Source organism: Trematomus bernacchii, unplaced genomic scaffold (assembly GCF_902827165.1).
Source record: "Trematomus bernacchii unplaced genomic scaffold, fTreBer1.1, whole genome shotgun sequence".
Classification (NCBI taxonomy): domain Eukaryota; kingdom Metazoa; phylum Chordata; class Actinopteri; order Perciformes; family Nototheniidae; genus Trematomus; species Trematomus bernacchii.
This window is the reverse complement of record NW_022987593.1, coordinates 19483294-19503772: the sequence shown is the minus strand read 5'-3', so window position 1 is coordinate 19503772 and position 20479 is coordinate 19483294. Positions and strand designations below refer to the sequence as shown.

The 20479-nt window shown below is 40.2% G+C and overlaps 1 protein-coding gene across 1 annotated transcript in view; it reads right to left on the bottom strand.

Annotated features, from left to right (window-relative positions):
• LOC117482071 (B-cell receptor CD22-like) overlaps positions 1-20479 on the bottom strand; it is a 1109798-nt gene that overhangs the window by 1037264 nt on the left and 52055 nt on the right. The gene's annotated exons all lie outside the window — the stretch shown is intronic.

The window sequence follows — 20479 nt, the reverse complement described above, 5'->3', positions numbered from 1 at the left end:
ACGTATTGAAGTCTGGTCTTTTGAAACAGAGGGGGTGTTTGTGCAGCTTTTGGCAGTCATGGAGGTCAGTCCTACATAAAGTATGAGGCAGGAGCAGATGGGCTTGTACCTCGAGTACCACATGTACCGCATGATTTTATTAAAGGTACACTGCATCTAGACATATAACCGGGCTCCACAGGATACAGATGAGACAGTAGTGTGTAGAAATATAAAAAAAGGAAATGCACTTCTTTGAATTATAGACACATGGTGTAGTGTCTATACACATACAGTAAATATGAACCAGCACGATGTCCCAACTTGCACTGCATTTTTTTTCACCTTGCAACTCACCTGCTTTCTGGTCCACATGTAAAAGAGTGTGAGCAGGATTTCATGCCTTTTTATACTTCCTGGATTGAACCATGTTTCAGGAGAGGGAGGGGTGGCATAATATGTCTGTCAGTGGTTATGTCTAAAGCAGATTTTGCATGCTGTTAGATTTAGCGATGTAGCCGTTTCTGGACTAATGTATGTCATGTAATGCAGTTATCGGTTATCCGTCTCTATGTACGTTAACTATAAACCCCACCCCCGCATTAATGGTTTAGTCCAGCCCAACTGGCTGATACACAGGTCGAACATGAAGAACAAATGGATAATATATGTTTGGGGGAACACTTGATTGTTTAATACATCTCAGTTTCTTTGACATATATATATTTTTTTGGACTGTATGTGACATGCACCAAACTGTTATTGCCAAAACCAAAGAAGAGCGCTTCTCTAGTGATGGAAAGATACAACTTTTCAGAAAAAGGTTCATTTCCTGAAGCTCTAATTTGCACACCTAAAAACCTGTTGGTCAATAAGGATAAATCTGGTATGATCTGTGATAAACTGTATTTTTCTCTAGTAGAGGTTAGGGAATAATACGGAGCCCCTAATGTAATGAATGATGCCAATTTGTTATCTTGCTTGTGCACTATCACACATGATAATTAACGTTGTGTGGTCTAAGCTAAATAAGTAGCTAAAAATCGACTTTGTAACAATGTCTCTGACTTTTGGAAAGAGTTTAGAGTTTAGAGCTCTGGTCCAATTCATTGCTGCTGATCAAATCGCTGCAGAGCACCTTAAGTTTGCAAGCCCAATGCTTTGCCATTTGAGTGGTTTTATGACTTGTGGACGGTTGCCAGACTCCATGTTGTCCGTTACTCTTGGGCCTATTATCAAGAACAAAGCTGGCAAGGTTGGGAGCCTGGATAATTATAGGCCAATTGCACTAGGAATTGTGTTCCTCGACATGATCTATTGGGTTATTTATGTAAATATATTGGTACTACAGGCACCCGTGTTGGCTTGAACGCTACTGATTTGTGTTTCTTTGCCAAAAAAAGTACCACAAAGGCATAAGACTAAAAGGTCAAACTCTTCTGTCCTCATCATATGTAATAGTTTGCCTCAGACTTTTGAGTTTTCGGAGTTAAGGCCCCAAAGGTTGTTTACGAAATTCAAATGGGACATGTCTGACAGTGTTATAGAAGATATATATGAGATATGTGTACACCAACCAGACTACGCAGGTCAAACGGGGCAATAGAGTCTCCACTCCAATTGTTTGTTCAATAATTGTATCATAAAATAATTGCAGAAGGGGCAATAAAAGTGTTATAAACTGGAAAGTGGCAATGATTTAACCAGACAGTGAGCAGTGAATGTGACTAAATGAGGAGGGGACACTTTATTTACTTCATTAAAATCTAATTGTTCATACACTTACATACAATTGGACGTTATGCCAACCAAAGGTATTGCCCCTTGCTAGCCTAAAGACAACAAATGCAAGCTTCAGACAGTTCTGTGGCTTCACTTTTCAGACCCGGATGTTGTTTCGATGGTATAGCTTTCATGTGATTTCCACTGATGGTCACATGACTCAATAAATATAGTATATATGTGTGCCTTATCGGCTATATCGGCCACCAAATGCTTGTGTTATCATAGACTCTCTTCCACTAAAGGGATACTTCTTTAACTTCATATCTTGTTTGTATTACTTCATTAAAAATTCAATAAAGAGTATGGTCATTCTCTTCAGACTTCTATACAATTGGACTTTATACAACCAAAGGTGTCGCTTGCCGGCTGATGGAAAGAATGCAAAATTAAGGCGGTTCTGCGTCTGCGCCTAATTTATTTGGAGGGTAGTTTCCACGTGATTTCATCTGATGGTCCCCTAAATGAATAACTATAATGTATATGTCTGTATAATATGTGCAGTGGCTAAAAATGCATCTGCCAATCAGAGGGTCAGCAGTTCGATTCGAGCCCCTACCGTCAACATATTGAAATGACCTTGGGCAAGATATTTAACCCCAGAATCGCTCCAGTAGGCTTGTCAAGGGTATTGACGTATATTTAAGTTGTTTGAATAGTAACATGTAATGTAATGTATGTTATATTGACTATATCAGCAACCAAATGCTTCTTAAACCGAAAAATGGTGTGTGTGTGTGTGACTCTGACCTTTACAAGCCCCAGTAGAGGTTCAGATCAGCTCAAACCATCAATCACGCAAAAGACATTTTGCCGATTCACAACAAGCAACGACAACGTGCTTCAGACGTCACGGAGTATAGAAACAAAGCCTCTAAACTACACAGTATCAATTGCAACGTCATAACGCTGAGGTATAGTCCAACATGGCACTGACTTATCCACTATCTACACTATCTGTTTACTCTCTGCATGTGTCTGTCTGTCACTATTGCTTGGCATTGTTGACTTTACATCTTCTGGTTATTGTTCATTAAGTGTGACAGTTACAGACTCTGGCAGCATGAATGTTTTGTCTCAGGCCAATAGCCCTCTATTCAGTCTGACAAACAGAGGGACGGGCAACACTGAGATGGATGGACGGATAAATGGAGGGCTGAGACAGGAGGGTCAGAAGAGAGATGACCCAGAAAGAAACAGGCAACAGTGAAGGTGTGAGATTGCATTTAGTAAACAAGAATACACATCTGTCAGAAAGACTTATCCCTTCTACAACTCCAGATCTGTGGGCGGTTAAGCCAACAGAAACCTGCTCCCTGTAAAGATCCGATAATATTTAGTCAGGTTAGCTCTGAAATAGTAAAGGAACATAGAGTAGAGGGAATATTTTTGGCTAAGAGGTGCAGCAGTACTTTCAAGAGATCTGCACCTAGAGTTTTTTTACATAACTCACTCATCCAATAGCAGATTCAACACTCTGCTGTGTTCAATAATAGCCCGGGGAGAAGAACATCAATGTCTATCTTGATCCGTACTGCTTCAGCAAAAGAGTTTGGAGCTACGAAGAGAACTGTATTATTCTTCCTGTAGATACAAGTTGGTCTCAGGGTTGATGTATGGGTTCAGTTTGACCTCCCATGGCTGTTCATTAAGCTTTCATATCGAATTCTAGCTAAAGGCAAATACCAGAAAGTCCACAAGCATATACAATTAAGAGCTGCCACTCTCCTGTTCTGTCCTGAAACTAATAAGGACATTGCAGGCAGCCCTAATTGATCTGAGGAAGTTTCAATAACACAGCGTTGCCCGACAAAAGTTATGATATAAGGACTCTTTAAAGTAGAGACACTACATATACACCTGAACATCAGCAGGAGAGGACTCTTTAAAGTAGAGACACTACATACTGATATACACCTGAACATCAGCAGGAGAGGACTCTTTAAAGTAGAGACACTACATACTGATATACACCTGAACATCAGCAGGAGAGGACTCTTTAAAGTAGAGACACTACATACTGATATACACCTGAACATCAGCAGGAGAGGACTCTTTAAAGTAGAGACACTACATTCTGATATACACCTGAACATTAGCAGGAGAGGACTCTTTAAAGTAGAGACACTACATACTGATATACACCTGAACATCAGCAGGAGAGGACTCTTTAAAGTAGAGACACTACATTCTGATATACACCTGAACATCAGCAGGAGAGGACTCTTTAAAGTAGAGACACTACATACTGATATACACCTGAACATCAGCAGGAGAGGACTCTTTAAAGTAGAGACACTACATACTGATATACACCTGAACATCAGCAGGAGAGGACTCTTTAAAGTAGAGACACTACATACTGATATACACCTGAACATCAGCAGGAGAGGACTCTTTAAAGTAGAGACACTACATACTGATATACACCTGGAAATAAAAAGATGTCCTCTTTAACACATGAGGTCATGTTTATCGTAAGCTGATTTAAAACAGAGATAAAACATGAATACATTCGAATGCAATACAATTAAACTTATGAATGTTATCCCATCCGGTCATTCTACAATCACACCTTTGTACCTTCTACACAACATGTACAATTACAATTGTATTCAGATAAGGGGATTACATGTAATGTCTATGTTTGGATTCAATCTCCAATACTATGTCAAAATAAATCTTTTGTTAACTTGAGTGTACGCAATGAAAACCAAATATGTGTGTCATAATTGATGAGTTATGATACTTTAAATGTGTATAATTTAACGAAGAGATGTTCGCTCTAAACATATTTGGTGACTTTAAGATCAGTTCGTTGTTCTTGTATGTTGTGAGGGTTAGCGTTTAGGTGAAGGTGTGCACTAATAACTATTTCTATGTTCTAATAAAGTACAATAGTGCGTTGTCCTGTACGGTATACATGTTTTACCTGCTTCCTATATATATCATAAAAGATGTTCACAGACTTTCAAAAGCTAGAATAACCGTCACTGTGCTCGATTCACTGAACAAAGAACCAAGAAGCGGTGCAAAGGTCTGAGCTGCAGCAGAATACACGAAATAACCCCGAGTCCTTCTCTGCAGGGCTTTTATCAACAGAGAGGAGCGAAGGCAAACAGAGTTATTATTATTACATTGAGATGAAGACGCTCCAGGCTCATGTCCTGTGATTCACTTTGCTTTTGTCCGTCAGTCAAATGTCCTCTGATGTAAAACCTCAGACAACTGCTCTGGTTCTGACCATATTTGAAGGCCTAATGGGGAGGTGTAATTACAGGAGAAAAAAGTTAAACTATCAGCCCTAATCCTTTTAAGGACTTGGAAATTACCCTAATTAATTGTAATCAAGCGCATTTGAAAGGCTCCTAATTAGGTTTACCCCTACGCTGCAGATTTAGAGAAACAAATCGAATCTCATCCGTGCAAATTACAAATGTTGGAGGAAACAAAAAGGTAATGGTCAAGAGTGGTCAGTGCAGTATTATGTATATTATGTAATATAAAAGGATTCCTAATTTATTAGCAGTCTTCTATCGTTTGGAAAACACACAGATGGGCTGTGTTGAGATGTTATTGCCAAGTGAAATAAAAATGATGTATACCATTGAAAATACACTCGTCTTATTCTAGCATTGATTTTTTATTGATTTCTTGACCTTTACTAAAATTAGCACATGTAAAGTCACCTCTAGCCATGGATCAATGCTCAAGGATAAGATGAACACAGAGGATAACATGATGTGTGGTATATCCTATCATATCATATCATATATGTTGCTATTTGAAACTAACACTGAAGCGTTGCTGGTTTGCCAAAATGAGTCATTTGAGTTGAGACTATGAACACTATCAGTGCCCAGCTGAATGCTTTTGGGACGACCAAGAATCTAAATATGTAAAACCCTAACCCATTAACAATCATCCATCAAATATTGTAATATGTTTATATGAAATTAAGCTGTTAAAATGTCATCGTGGCCAAATTCAGCAGTTCCATTGTGCGTCTAAATAAAACATGTCGTCCACATATGAATCTATGGCTAAGCTTACTTTGTGTCAGACTTCCCCTTCGATTCGTCAATTCATTATGTTTAACATCTGGAGCATAAATCTGATCTTTGGCATTAATATCTTTATCAATACATGCACACTACTGTATATTTGCAGACATTTGTACATATTTGTTGTTCTCATGATTTCATTACAATGGACACATTTTTCTTACATTTCTTATGATTATATTACGTTTCTTTACAGATTTCCCCCAAAACTAGGTTTCTGATTCTGAAATGCTGCAACGTGGACTGAACATGTGTTAAAACGCATAAGAACTTGCTATTTGAGTTATTGATGTGTATTATAATGTGCACGTTTCACTTGAAGTTCTATGTTTTATTCAATATTCTTTTGACTTTTTGACAATTTTATTTGAATTTTTTGTATGTATGTGTATTATAATGTGCACGTTTTACTTTAAGTTATATGTTTTTATAAATATTTTAATTGTATTACTTTTTTTTTTACGTCTCATAATTGTATTGTTATTTATTTTGTATTTATTTGTATTTTAATCTTGAAATGAGTCGTCACCAAACTGAATTTGGACTGAACATGTTCCACCAAAAAGGGAAAAGAACATCCACTTTGAGTCAGTTTTTCTCATTATCACATTTATATTATTTTTATATCATTATTCATGTGGGTGTATTATAATGTGCACGTTTTACTATGAGTTATACGTTTTTAAAAATATTTGTAATTGTATTTGACTGAATTTAATTTGTATTTGTATTTTCATCTTAAACTGAGTCTTCACCAAACCGTTTTTTCTTCTTGGATCAATAAACACATTTTCTGATTGTGATTCTGAAATGCTGCAACATGGCCCTAACATGTGCCTCTAAACACGCACTAAAACACTCAGTGCACGTTGCTGCCCTCCTTGTCCTTCTTACCTGTCTGTCAGGTGCTCTGCTGCTCAGCCGGTTCCCAGCCTGCGGGCTCCGGGGCTTCCAGAACCGCCCCCCGGCTCTCCGGAGGCCCGCAGCCGCTCACAGGTGCGAGGGAGGCGGCAGGAAGGCAGTGCGCGGCGCGGGGAGGACCGGGAGGACCGGACGGGCGGAGCGGGAGCAAATCCAGCACCGGGGGGGAGGGAAACTCCATGTTCACATCCACAACATCCCGAGCAGAGTGACGTGTCACAGCGCGCGTGTGAGAGTGTGTGTGAATGAGTGTGTGTGAATGAGTGTGTGTGAGTGTGTGTGTGTGTGAGGAGTGGAGGAGAGTAACACTGAGCAGAGAGGAGAGACAGCGTGTAGATCCGGGTCTGAGGTCTGCCGTTTCTGAGAGGACGAGTCAGTGTGCGTGATGCTGCTCAACACACTGCCTGTACACACACTCTCTCTCTAACACACACTCTCTCTCTCTCTCTCTCTCTCCCTCGCTCTCTCTCTCTCTCTCTCTCTCTCTCTCCTGACCCTCTCTCTCTCTCTCTACTCACACTCTTTCTCTCTCTCTCTCTCTTTCTCTCTCTCTCTCTGTCTGTCTCTCTCTCTCTCTTTCTCTCTCCTCACTCTCCCTCTCTCTCTATCCCTTCCCCCCCTCTCTCTCACTCTCTATCCCTTCCCCCCTCTCTCTCTTTCTAGACTAGAGAAGCCGCTGAGATGAAGCATATTACTGAAGGGAACGAGCAATATGTCAATGTGTTTTCAAAATCAGAATCAGAACCCGTGACTTATCTCAGGGGAAACTGGGCGTTTTGATGGTTGCTCTTTTTCTGTAAAGAAAATACAACTACAATATGTATATAATTAGAAGAATCAAATTGTTACATAAATCTAAAAAGTGTACAATATAAAATGTACAGTAAAAGAGGGTTAATATAAATTCTATATTTATTCTATAAATTCTATATATATGTATATTAACATAACTAGTTAAAATAAATCCCGGGGAAATTGGGTTTCATGACAGTCGCTCCATTTCAGGATAAAATAAATAAAAGATAATAATAAATAACAACAATAAATGTGTCAAAATGTGAACATTACCCAATACATGCAGTGCTGTATTCTTTTTTTGATTTTGCAACTTGCCTTGTGTAGTGTTTTGTAAAGTGCAAGACTTACTTAGTTCTGAAAAGTGTGACCTTCAGAGAGTGAAAAGAGAAAGAAGGGGGAGATAAGGCAGGTAATGGAAGACGTATTAGGATCATTTAACGCCTCTGAAGCTGCAGCTGAAGCTGAAGCTGCAGGATCAATGTCACTGGGATCTGACTTTCAAAAAGAAAATCCAGCTGTGATGCAGCAAGAAATACTGGTGACTGCTGTGCACACACATCCAACAGAGTGAGCCTTTCTGTCTTTGTTGACCATGATGTGCAGCAAGCGTATCTATTGAGCGTGTGTGTTTGTGTGTGTGTGTGTGTGTGTGTGTGTGTGTGTGTGTGTGTGTGCGACAAAGGATGCCCGACTCAGCATCTTTCCACCAAGAGTGCCAGTGTTCACATCCAATAATAACGCCTTCCCCCTGAAAATTAAAGCCTGTAGCCAGACTCACTCTTTCTCTTTCTGTCACACACACACAAACACACACACACAAACACACACACACACACACACACACACAATGGGGGGGATTCAAATATTGCAGAGGTTTGATACGTATTACCCTCACTTAAGGACAGAGAAAACAACCTCGCTGTTATACTGCAGGGACTCCCGGGGGTTCAGCAAACACACACACACACACACACACACACACACACACACACACACACACACACACACACACACACACACACACACACACACACACACACACACACACACACACACACACACACACACACACACAAATGACACAGGCTGCAGTGTTGTGGGTACTGCACCAGTACACACTTCGAGATTCCAAAAACGTTATTGTCAATCACTTTATGACAAAACTTAAAACCATGAAATGCTTACTAAATATGACTGACATTACAATAACACATGTACAATTTAAAGAGGACATAATATGCTCATCTTCAGGGTCATATTGGACATGTCTCCATGCTTTCATGTTCAAAAAGCTCTTTATTGTTCAGCACCTCTTTTCACCCTCTGTCTGAAACCAGAGCCCAGTCTGCTCTGATTGGTTAGCTGGCCGGCTCTGTTGTGATTGGTCCACCGCTAAGAGATGTCCCACCCCTTAGCCTATCACGTACAATGTGTTGGAGCGACACCCAATAGAAGCACGAGTTTTACAAAGTGATGTCAATATGTTCAGAAAGTCAACAAAGGGTTCCAATGGAGGCGTTTCAGGCGGGATGGGTTGGGGGGTGAGGAACTCTCTCCTGAGGGACCACAGGGATTTGAGCCTTTGCAGACCATTTACATGCACTTAAACCTATAGAAGAACAATAATTTTAATAAAAGCATAATAGGGACTCTTGTTCAACATGGACATGGAGCACAGGAGTTAGAGTAGCTAAAAGCAGTGAAGTGACGTTAAGTGATGAAGTTTGCATTTCCTTTCTTCTGCATGACTGTAAAGGTCTCAGAGTTCGGTTAGAGGGGTGATTTAGGTTGCATGCTTCATTATTCCTGTACGTTTTCTTGTGCTTTTCACTCTGAAAGAGATGTACTAGGATGTAATGCTGATTCGATGAGTGACCGGTACACTGCTGACAAAATGTTCTGCCTGAAGGACGAAAAAAAAGCACAGTTAGACCTTTTTGAAGAAACTTCTCAAATGGTGTTCAGTAGGCAGCAGGACCCCGCCTGAAGGTTAAACAAACCTTATCAACATCTGGTTGTGTTCCTTTTCACGTTAATGAGGCTGTAAAGAATTCAATCAATCAATATCATAACAATTTATTGATAGCCCAACATCACAGATTTGCCTCTGGGGTCTTTTTAATCTTTACAGCCATACCAACACCTTCTGTCCTTCAACCCTTGCGGAGTACAGGATACAACTTCCCTCAAATAAAAGTAAATGGGGGAAAATAGATAGTGTTATTTATTTGGTTTAATGGTTTCCTTTCTGTCTTCTGGATTGGATTGTGTCCTGTGACCCCTATTGAGTCAGAAAGGTCAATGACATTGTTTGACTTGGGATGGTACATAAGACATCCTCACCTTGACACCTCCCATTGGTTTGTTGATTACGGTTTTGAAGTCTCCGTTTTTTGAGCCGTGACCTTCTTGTTTTGTTTTTCTTTGCAGACGACAACATGGAGAGCACCCAAATTGGACAATGCCCTTAAATGGACCTGTCAATCACAAGGTAGCCCAAACCCAAAGCACATATTTCTTTAAAGTTTCTTCATATTTTACACTTAATGGGACCATCATTAAAACATGTTTACACCATGCTGTCTTTTAGAAGATTTCAACGAACAACCGAGACCATGAACTCATTAGGGAAATGTTTACTGATTTGCTTGAACAAATCAAGTGAGAAGTAGGTACATTTGTTCGTAGACTTCTATAAAATCGGACTTTTTTCTGCAACTAGCCCCCTGCTGGCCATTAGAGAGAATGCATGTTCGAGGCACTTAAAGGTGGGGTAGGTAATTCACTTCAGAAACACCTTTTGTTATATTCCATGGAATGCTCTTAACATCCCGATAGCAATGAATATATTAAATGCTTTGACAATAAATACATAAAAAAATATCATCTGTGGAAGCCGTAGTACTGTAAAAAGCACGACCAATCATCTGAGCCGGCCCGGCTAAAATAACTGGATGGCCTACCTGCCTGTCAGCCTTCCATCTCGTGCACAAACTTATCTCGTGCCCTCATTGGTCATGTGCGCGTTCATGTGTGTTGGAGGAGGGGCTCTGTAAGGAAGTCTGAAGGAAGGGGCAGATTTTTTTCGGCTGCATACTTTCAAATTCTTGCGCACTCGAGCTGGTTTCTCCATTCTTACCTACTTTAAAGTGGACCTATCATGCTATATTTGAATAATATAGTGTAGGACCATACCTATATAAGGCATATTTATACTTTTTTCTTTTCAAAATACCAAACAGATCATGCATTTTAGCCATGCCTCATTTCGCTCAATTTGCACTCTTTTTAGCTCTGCTCTGCAAGGGCAGATTCAGTGAGAACAGCACCACCTACAGGCCTGGCATATGTACTACAGCATCTCCAGCGCTTTCGAACGGCAATGGCCGTGGCTGTCTCCTCCTGATTGGTGGAGTTGGCCCAATAGCCGTAGCGCCACCGTCCTGACGTCAGGACAGTGTTCAAATCTGGATCAGTTTTTATCAGATCCGTTGCAGCCCCTTTTTTAGAGATTTGGGTATGGAGGAAAATAGAGAGGGTTGTGTTTTCTGACACTTGGTGAGTTCCCTGGAACACCGGGGACACATATTCATGTATAAAAGACGTACAAAAGTGCATTTTGCATGATAGGTCCCCTTTAAGCATTGGCTTCACAGAAATTCACAGAAATAGATTGTGACGCTCAGCTTGACTTGACTTGAGTTAAGGTTGCTTTGAGCTTTAATGTCTAACACTATTCTATTAAAATGCATTTTTTTTGTCTATATAGGCATGATTTATCTTAAATGCAAGTTGTCGCATCAAATATATCATATCATCATCAGAAGCACTGGCACACCTAATATTATCTGCAGGACATTTATATTTAACGCTAATGACTTTCAGAGTTAGATAGATTTTTAAAGCCCATCACAAGTTTCCCTTCAGCGAGGCACTTACTGTAAACCTGCAAAGTAATGTATTTTACGCCAGGTCCAAAAACTAAATATCAATTTAATAGGAAACTATTTTGAGTTACAATCTATATTCAGCTCAGTTTATGTCAAATATAGAATGTTCTCGAGCTGTGAGCCATTTTGATTTTGGTTATAAAGTGTTACACTGAAATGACCCGCTTTCTGACTGACAAACACACCGTGACTCAGATCACACCGACGTGACAATTATGTTTAATAGGTGACAGGAGAGATTATCTCCCGAGGAGACACTCGTATCTTCCTGCAGGAGCCAGGGGACGCACAAAGACTGCGTAAATAAGCAGAATAAAACATAAAAGCACTCACTCACCTATTACTGAAGCAAGGCACAAAGACGTAAACAAGACAAAAGGAACACATTTTTACAAAGACTGAATAAAACTCTCACTGATAAAGAAAGATATGACAAAGGGAAAAAATGGCTTCTTCTGAGAGGACAAAACCCAACTGGTGCCTCCAACTATCTGTAATCATTTATACATTTGATGAGAGGTTGCACCAAAGACTTCAGAACACCTGCCATCAATTATACACAGCCGAGAAATTAAATATTAAAGAAATTAATAATACAAGTATTCCATTGACCTATATCCATTTTTGTTCTTTGTGTCTGGCTTGGATCTAGTTCGTATATTTATAATGTTTACCAAATGTCAGTTAATGGATCTGGGTAGGAAGTGGGGGATGTATTATGTTAAATTACCCTGCGCTGCATTTAGCTGAAGCTTTTACCCAAAGAGACTCACAATAAGTGCTTTCTACCGTGAAGAAACTCAACAAAGCAGAAATCCGGTGAGTATCTTTCAATAAAAAGGTGTAAAAAAAAAAAGGAAACCAAAAGTTAAATTATTCAATACGTACGGTGGCCTAAAGGTGCACAAACGGCCTAAAAACCTTTCCATTAGGGGAAACGCACTGCACTTTCAAACAAAATATAAAAACACAAATGTGCCAAAACACATGCAGACGAAGACACAACTTCACCAACTTGAGGAGACATGAGCAGTATTTACTAAAAGCTGCAAAAAACTAAATATTGCTAGAACGGAAACCAGGGGAAATTAAAAAGTGACTCACAGGGATAATAAAGCTGGCACACTGTCTCTGTTGTTGGAAACGTACCCAAGATGTACGTTTTATTGGCTTGGCTAGAGCAGAAACTCTCTGAGTCAGATCGTAAAGTGGTCCAGCAGACTGATTGGTGAGCCACAGCTAAACCCGGAGACCCTGTACCTCAGGCAGTTACAGCTAAACCCGGAGACCCTGTACCTCAGGCAGTTACAGCTAAACCCGGAGACCCTGTACCTCAGGCAGTTACAGCTAAACCCGGAGACCCTGTACCTCAGGCAGTTACAGCTAAACCCGGAGACCCTGTACCTCAGGCAGTTACAGCTAAACCTGGAGACCCTGTACCTCAGGCAGTTACAGCTAAACCTGGAGACCCTGTACCTCAGGCAGTTACAGCTAAACCCGGAGACCCTGTACCTCAGGCAGTTACAGCTAAACCTGGAGACCCTGTACCTCAGGCAGTTACAGCTAAACCCGGAGACCCTGTACTTCAGGCAGTTACAGCTAAACCTGGAGACCCTGTACCTCAGGCAGTTACAGCTAAACCCGGAGACCCTGTACCTCAGGCAGTTACAGCTAAACCTGGAGACCCTGTACCTCAGGCAGTTACAGCTAAACCCGGAGACCCTGTACCTCAGGCTGTGACAGATAAACCTGGAGACCCTGTACCTCAGGGAGTGACAGCTAAACCTGGAGACCCTGTACCTCAGGCAGTTACAGCTAAACCCGGAGACCCTGTACTTCAGGCAGTTACAGCTAAACCCGGAGACCCTGTACCTCAGGCAGTTACAGCTAAACCCGGAGACCCTGTACCTCAGGCAGTTACAGCTAAACCTGGAGACCCTGTACCTCAGGCAGTTACAGCTAAACCCGGAGACCCTGTACCTCAGGCTGTGACAGATAAACCTGGAGACCCTGTACCTCAGGGAGTGACAGCTAAACCTGGAGACCCTGTACCTCAGGGAGTGACAGATAAACCTGGAGACCCTGTACCTCAGGCTGTGACAGATAAACCTGGAGACCCTGTACCTCAGGGAGTGACAGCTAAACCTGGAGACCCTGTACCTCAGGGAGTGACAGATAAACCTGGAGACCCTGTACCTCAGGCAGTTACAGCTAAACCCGGAGACCCTGTACCTCAGGCAGTTACAGCTAAACCTGGAGACCCTGTACCTCAGGCAGTTACAGCGGTTATCCAGCTCCATGTTAGACGATGACTCCCACCCTCTGCACTCAGAAGCTTCTTCCTTCGGGCCGGAGGTTAGTCGTCCCAAAGAGCAGAACGAAGCGGTATAAAAACAGTTTTATCCCAGCAGCTATTTTACAAATTAACACATCATAGGAGCGTCACACAGATGCCTATTTATTTATTTAATTATGAATTTTGAATGTCCATGTTTGTACTAGTGTTTTTCTTCTTAAATGTTTTTGAAATACTTTGAGATTTGACGGAGCAGGGTGTACTTGTACTTTTTACTAGTCCTTTTATTAGAGATGTGTCAGGATGGATCCCTTGTCTTTTTCTCTGCAAACAAAATCTACCTACGGGTGCAAATCAAAAACCTGAACCTGGTGTTGTCAAGTTGGTTAAGATGTTTCTTCATTTTCATGCCTTTGGGAACAATGAAAACTGTCGGCCACAAGTCACGGTATGTGACTTGTGTGCACGTTTTAACTAGAAATGTAGTTAATAACATAAAAAATGCTATCCCTGATGCCTTCCAGACTGACAAGCGTACATTTGAAGGGTGGGGAATCCCTCTAATAGAGTTGTAAGGCCTTTCATTAATAGCCTTACTAATGAATGCAGGCCAGAGAGACTGGACTTGTGTTATTTCCTCACGACTCATTAGAGACTCACTCATATGTGAAGCCGCTGTGCCCTCTAGTGTTACTCAGCGAGAAAGAGGCCTGTTCCACAGCCGTCTCTACACTTTAACACAGCACAATATGGAGATTAGATTTAATTAAAACCGCCGGCAGCCCGTCACCTGCTGAACTTATTTCAGCAAACTGTGACAGTTTTTAATATCAAAATTACGCAGCCCGGCGATCAAGGCACGCGATAACTGCTGATTCAATATCCTCTCTTCTGATAGCAACAAATGCAGCATTATGACTGAGGCACACAGGATTGAAAGAAAGCACAACAATAGGATGAAGGGGAGGGTCTTCCCAGAGAGGAATGAGTTAGCAGAATGAGTCTGGACACAGCAGGAGGAAAATCTACTGGACTCTGCGGAGGGGAGGCTGCAGCCGGGGGGACATGAGTTACTGTGAGGGATAATAAATCAGTCTCACATGCAGCTGACTGCCCTGCTTCATCAGCACACACACACACACACACACACACACACACACACACACACACACACACACACACACACACACACACACACACACACACACACACACACACACACACACACACACACACACACACCAGCACAAACACAATCAGTTAAAGCTGTGTGTGTCTGCAGAGGAGAAACAGCAGTGCTATAGCTTACTATAGATGAGAGGGGGTAGACCTTGCTAAGTGTGTGTGTATGTGTGTGTGTGTGTGTGTGTGTGTGTGTGTGTTTGTTTGTTTGATTAAAGGATATAACAGAGTAGATGAGGGGAATCCTCAAATCTATTCCTAACAGATGATGCTTCAATAGAAATCATTCTTATATCCAACAAAATCAACTCGGACTCTCCTCCCTTTAGACTTGTCTGCCACCACTTCAAACGGCATGCATTGTACCCATGTGTGTATTGCTAAAGGTTCTTAACACACTCCAAATCTTAAATTACAGGTGCTGTACATTATTATATATTTGTTCAGGTTACTGTGTGACCAACTTCATATGGGATATTCAAACCTGTGAACTACTTCTGTATAATCTCATGATTTATTGTGGTTGAATTGAGCGTCATGCATCAATTATGATATTAATGCAGAGGTGTAAAGTAACTAAGTAAATGTACTCAAGTACTTATGAACAGTTAAAAGAGCTTGTTCTTTACTTGAGTATTTCTATTTCAATTGTTCCATTACATTTTTCTAATTTGTGCTTCTACTCCACAGCTCAGAGGTACATGGTGTACTTTTACTCCACTACATGTATTAATACCTTTAGTTACTTCACAGATGTGGATGAATGATGTGAAATATAATCAAGTGTTAAATCAGACTTTAGTTCCACCTGGAGTAAATCCACAAGCTACCCTGCAGTATACAAAGTCATTCAAACTAGCTGCACCTTTACCAGCTTTGAGAACACTTTCATGATCAATCATTATAAAACATATCATATATATTATTCTGAAATGGACCAATCTGCATAATGACTACTTTTACTGTCGCTACTTTCACTATATTTTAATGAGAATACTTTTCTACTTTCACTTGAGGAACATTTTGAATGCAGTACTTTTACTTTAACAGAGTATTCCTACACTCTGGTACTTCTACTTTTACTCAAGAACAAGATCTGAGTACTTCTACTTTTACTGATGTACAAGATCTGAGTACTTCTACTTTTACTCAAGTACAAGATCTGAGTAATTCTACTTTTACTCAAGTACAATATCTGAGTAATTCTACTTTTACTCAAGTACAATATCTGAGTAATTCTACTTTTACTCAAGTACAATATCTGAGTACTTCTACTTTTACTAAAGTACAAGATCCGAGTACTTCTACCTTTACTCAAGAACAAGATCTGAGTACTTCTATTTTTACTACAAGATCTGAGTACTTCTACTTTTACTAAGTACAAGATCTGATTACTTCTACTTTTACTCAAGTAAAATATCTGAGTACTTCTACTTTTACTCAAGTACAAGATCTGAGTACTTCTACTTTTACTCAAGTACAAGATCTGAGTACTTCTACTTTTACTCAAGTACAAGATCTGAGTACTTCTACTTTTACTCAAGTACAAGATCTGAATAATTCTACTTTTACTCAAGTACAAGATCTGAGTACTTCTACTTTTACTCAAGTACAAGATCTGAGTACTTCTACTTTTACTCAAGTACAAGATCTGAGTACTTCTGCTTTTACTCAAGTACAAGATCTGAGTACTTCTACTTTTACTCAAGTACAAGACCTGAGTACTTCTACTTTTACTCAAGTACAAGATCTGAGTACTTCTACTTTTACTGAAGTACAAGATCTGAGTACTTCTACTTTTACTAAAGTACAAGATCTGAGTACTTCTGCTTTTACTCAAGTACAAGATCTGAGTACTTCTACTTTTACTGAAGTACAATATCTGAGTACTTCTACTTTTACTCAAGTACAAGATCTGAGTACTTCTACTTTACTGAAGTACAAGATCTGAGTACTTCTACTTTTACTAAAGTACAAGATCCGAGTACTTCTACTTTTACTCAAGTAAAAGATCTGAGTACTTCTACTTTTACTCAAGAACAAGATCTGAGTACTTCTACTTTTACTAAAGTACAAGATCCGAGTACTTCTACTTTTACTCAAGTAAAAGATCTGAGTACTTCTGCTTTTACTCAAGTACAAGATCTGAGTACTTTTACTGAAGTACAATATCTGAGTACTTCTACTTTTACTCAAGTACAAGATCTGAGTACTTCTACTTTTACTGAAGTACAAGATCTGAGTACTTCTACTTTTACTCAAGAACAAGATCTGAGTACTTCTACTTTTACTGAAGTACAAGATCTGAGTACTTCTACTTTTACTAAAGTACAAGATCCGAGTACTTCTACTTTTACTCAAGTAAAAGATCTGAGTACTTCTACTTTTACTCAAGAACAAGATCTGAGTACTTCTACTTTTACTCAAGTACAAGATCTGAGTACTTCTACTTTTACTGAAGTACAAGATCTGAGTACTTCTACTTTTACTCAAGTACAAGATCTGAGTACTTCTACTTTTACTCAAGTACAAGATCTGAGTACTTCTGCTTTTACTCAAGTACAAGATCTGAGTACTTCTACTTTTACTCAAGTACAAGACCTGAGTACTTCTACTTTTACTCAAGTACAAGATCTGAGTACTTCTACTTTTACTCAAGTACAAGATCTGAGTACTTCTAGTTTTACTCAAGTACAATATCTGAGTACTTCTACTTTTACTCAAGTAAAATATCTGAGTACTTCTACTTTTACTCAAGAACAAGATCTGAGTACTTCTACTCAAGTACAAGATCTGAGTACTTCTACTTTTACTACAAGATCTGAGTACTTCTACTTTTACTCAAGTACAAGATCTGAGTACTTCTACTTTTACTACAAGATCTGAGTACTTCTACTTTTACTCAAGTACAAGATCTGAGTACTTCTACTTTTACTCAAGTACAAGATCTGAGTACTTCTACTTTTACTACAAGATCTGAGTACTTCTACTTTTACTCAAGTACAAGATCTGAGAGCTTCTTCCACCTCTGCATAATCTACTGTTTAAAATCTACATCAAGTAGAGTTTTGATGTACAATAAGAACAGTCAATCGTCTTAATATTTGTTGAAATATTGAATTAAAAGATGTGTTTCAATCGTCTAAATGTGTTATTATACTGTATGTTAAGAAACACTGACACACTCTGAGCAGTTTATCATGGTTTAATAAATTGTATTTAACTGAAATTTGTGCGACTTAAATCTATGTTTGCTTTTAAGGATCTTCCTGGTATTTAAAAGGAGAGGTCAGATTTGAGCTTTATCCCACACACATTATTGGCGCGTTTCCACTACACGGCCTCGCTCGGCCCCGCTCGGTATGGCTAGGCCTCGTTAGGACTGGCTCACTTTATGGCGCATTTCCATTACAGTTTAGGAACTGGGGCAGTATCTATAGTAACGCAGTGTAGGCGGAGCCGTGACGTGATCTTCAGAGGACCCCAGAAAAACAACACAGCCGTTAGCTGTTAGCACTCAGAGCTCACAGCTCCTCATATCTGTTCAGAAACTAGACAAAAGTTAAACAAGTACAAACCACAGACTGCCTGTGTCATGGTGAATACAGTCGCTGCTTTATTTATGTCTGTATAGGCCGTTGTTGTGAGTGTGGACGGTCGGAGCATATACTGCGTTAGCTTAGCCAATCTCCATTTAGAAAACAAGCATTTTAAAGCTCCCATGTCATGCTTTTCCGGTTATTACCCGTCCCCTTGTGTGTTATGAAGGTTTTTATGCATGTAAACGGTGTGCAGAGTCAAAACCCTCAAAGTACACCCTGTAGCGAGTAAAACTCTAACACAGAAAATACCTCCCCAAAACGCCTCGTTGGAGATACGTCACTGCCCATTTGATTCTTCCGGGTACCGCCTGATGTCATGCGGTACCCGGAACGAAATGGACCAATCCCGAAGAGCTATGGCCACACCAGCAGCGGCGTGTTCCTCCTCCAGAGGTTCGATGAACCGGCATTTCACAGACGAAAGCTTCCAAAACATTGCCCAGTTTGAGGCCGGATATGCACAGCTTGTTTGGACCGTTTGGAGCAGGGGAAGATCTGGGTATACAACCTGTAAGTTTGCATTGTTATTTGTGTATTTATCAAACAAGACTGTTTAAATGTGTAAACTGTGTTGGACTGCTAAGCCATTGACACAGTGCTAACTGTGCTAACTAAGTTGCTAGAGTTTCCATATATCAACTCTAATATCAGCAGATGGCCTTGCATACATGTATCTCATAGCAGGAGAATGTCTGCATTCACACACAAAATACCTATTGACAGTATACTGCGGGTGATTTGCCGGTCAGTCGCGAAACGTAATTACATTATAGCTGGCGTAGCGATCTAACACACGGAGCTTGAGCTAGTTTTGGTCAGAAAAACATTTTTTGTGATGCTACGTTGCTAGCGTTTAAATATATCAACTACAATGTCAGCAGATGGCCTTACATGTTTGTCATGGCAGGAGAATGTCTGCAGTCACACACACGGAATACTCATACAGTATACTCCGGTTTACCGTACATTGTGACCGTACATATACTGCATGTAGCTAACGAGGCTAGCTGTATGCTAGCGCAAAACAATGTATTCATGCAAGTTACATTGTATGGTAGCAGAATACCCGTATACGATTGCAATTATAAACACGTTATTGCTAGCCTAATATGAACCACTAGCTTTTGTTCATAGTAGTTTTATTACACTGCATTATAGTTGCCTTTCCTCCAAGCTAACGTTCATATCGTGTTAGCTACCAAGGTAAACAAAGCTAGGTTAGCATATTAGCAGGCAAGCTGTTCATTACACAACTACTACTAACGAATCTAAAACAACTAAGTTTCTCTAATATTTTGTGATTTGCATTTGATTTCGTCCAGCCAGATCCTGGCGGACAATCCATGACGGGGAAGGGATTCTACTACTACTGAGGCGTCGTGCTAAAAGGCACCGCACCGCACCGGCTGTGCGCAGGCAAGAGGAGGAGGAATGGATGATATACCGTGTATATATGTATATTTATGTTCATTTTGTACATTTCTAAAAATAAAGTTTAATGGAAATACTTAGTAGGCCTATCCTTTCTTCCCTGAATTCATATATAGCAAACCATGATTTGATTTCTCATCAAACAGTAGTAGTTTATAACGGGTAAAAATAACTTACTCTTTGTTATGAGCGGCTCGTAGGCCACAACGGAAAGACAAGGAGACATACACGAGTTTACAAAACCACGGCACATTTATTGTGGTAAATGCAAAGATAGGTGGTTGAGAGGATCGCAGAGTTAGTCTTCCTGCAGCCGCTTTGGAGAGAGACTGGGGCCGTAGTGTCCGGAGGTGTCCGTGATCGTGCTGATTAGCTTCTTCAGCTCCACCCCATCGTAAGACAAAGGCCCTGGGGCCGTCACACTCTTCTATAACAGTTAAAAATATATATGTATATAAAATATACCGCTGTACC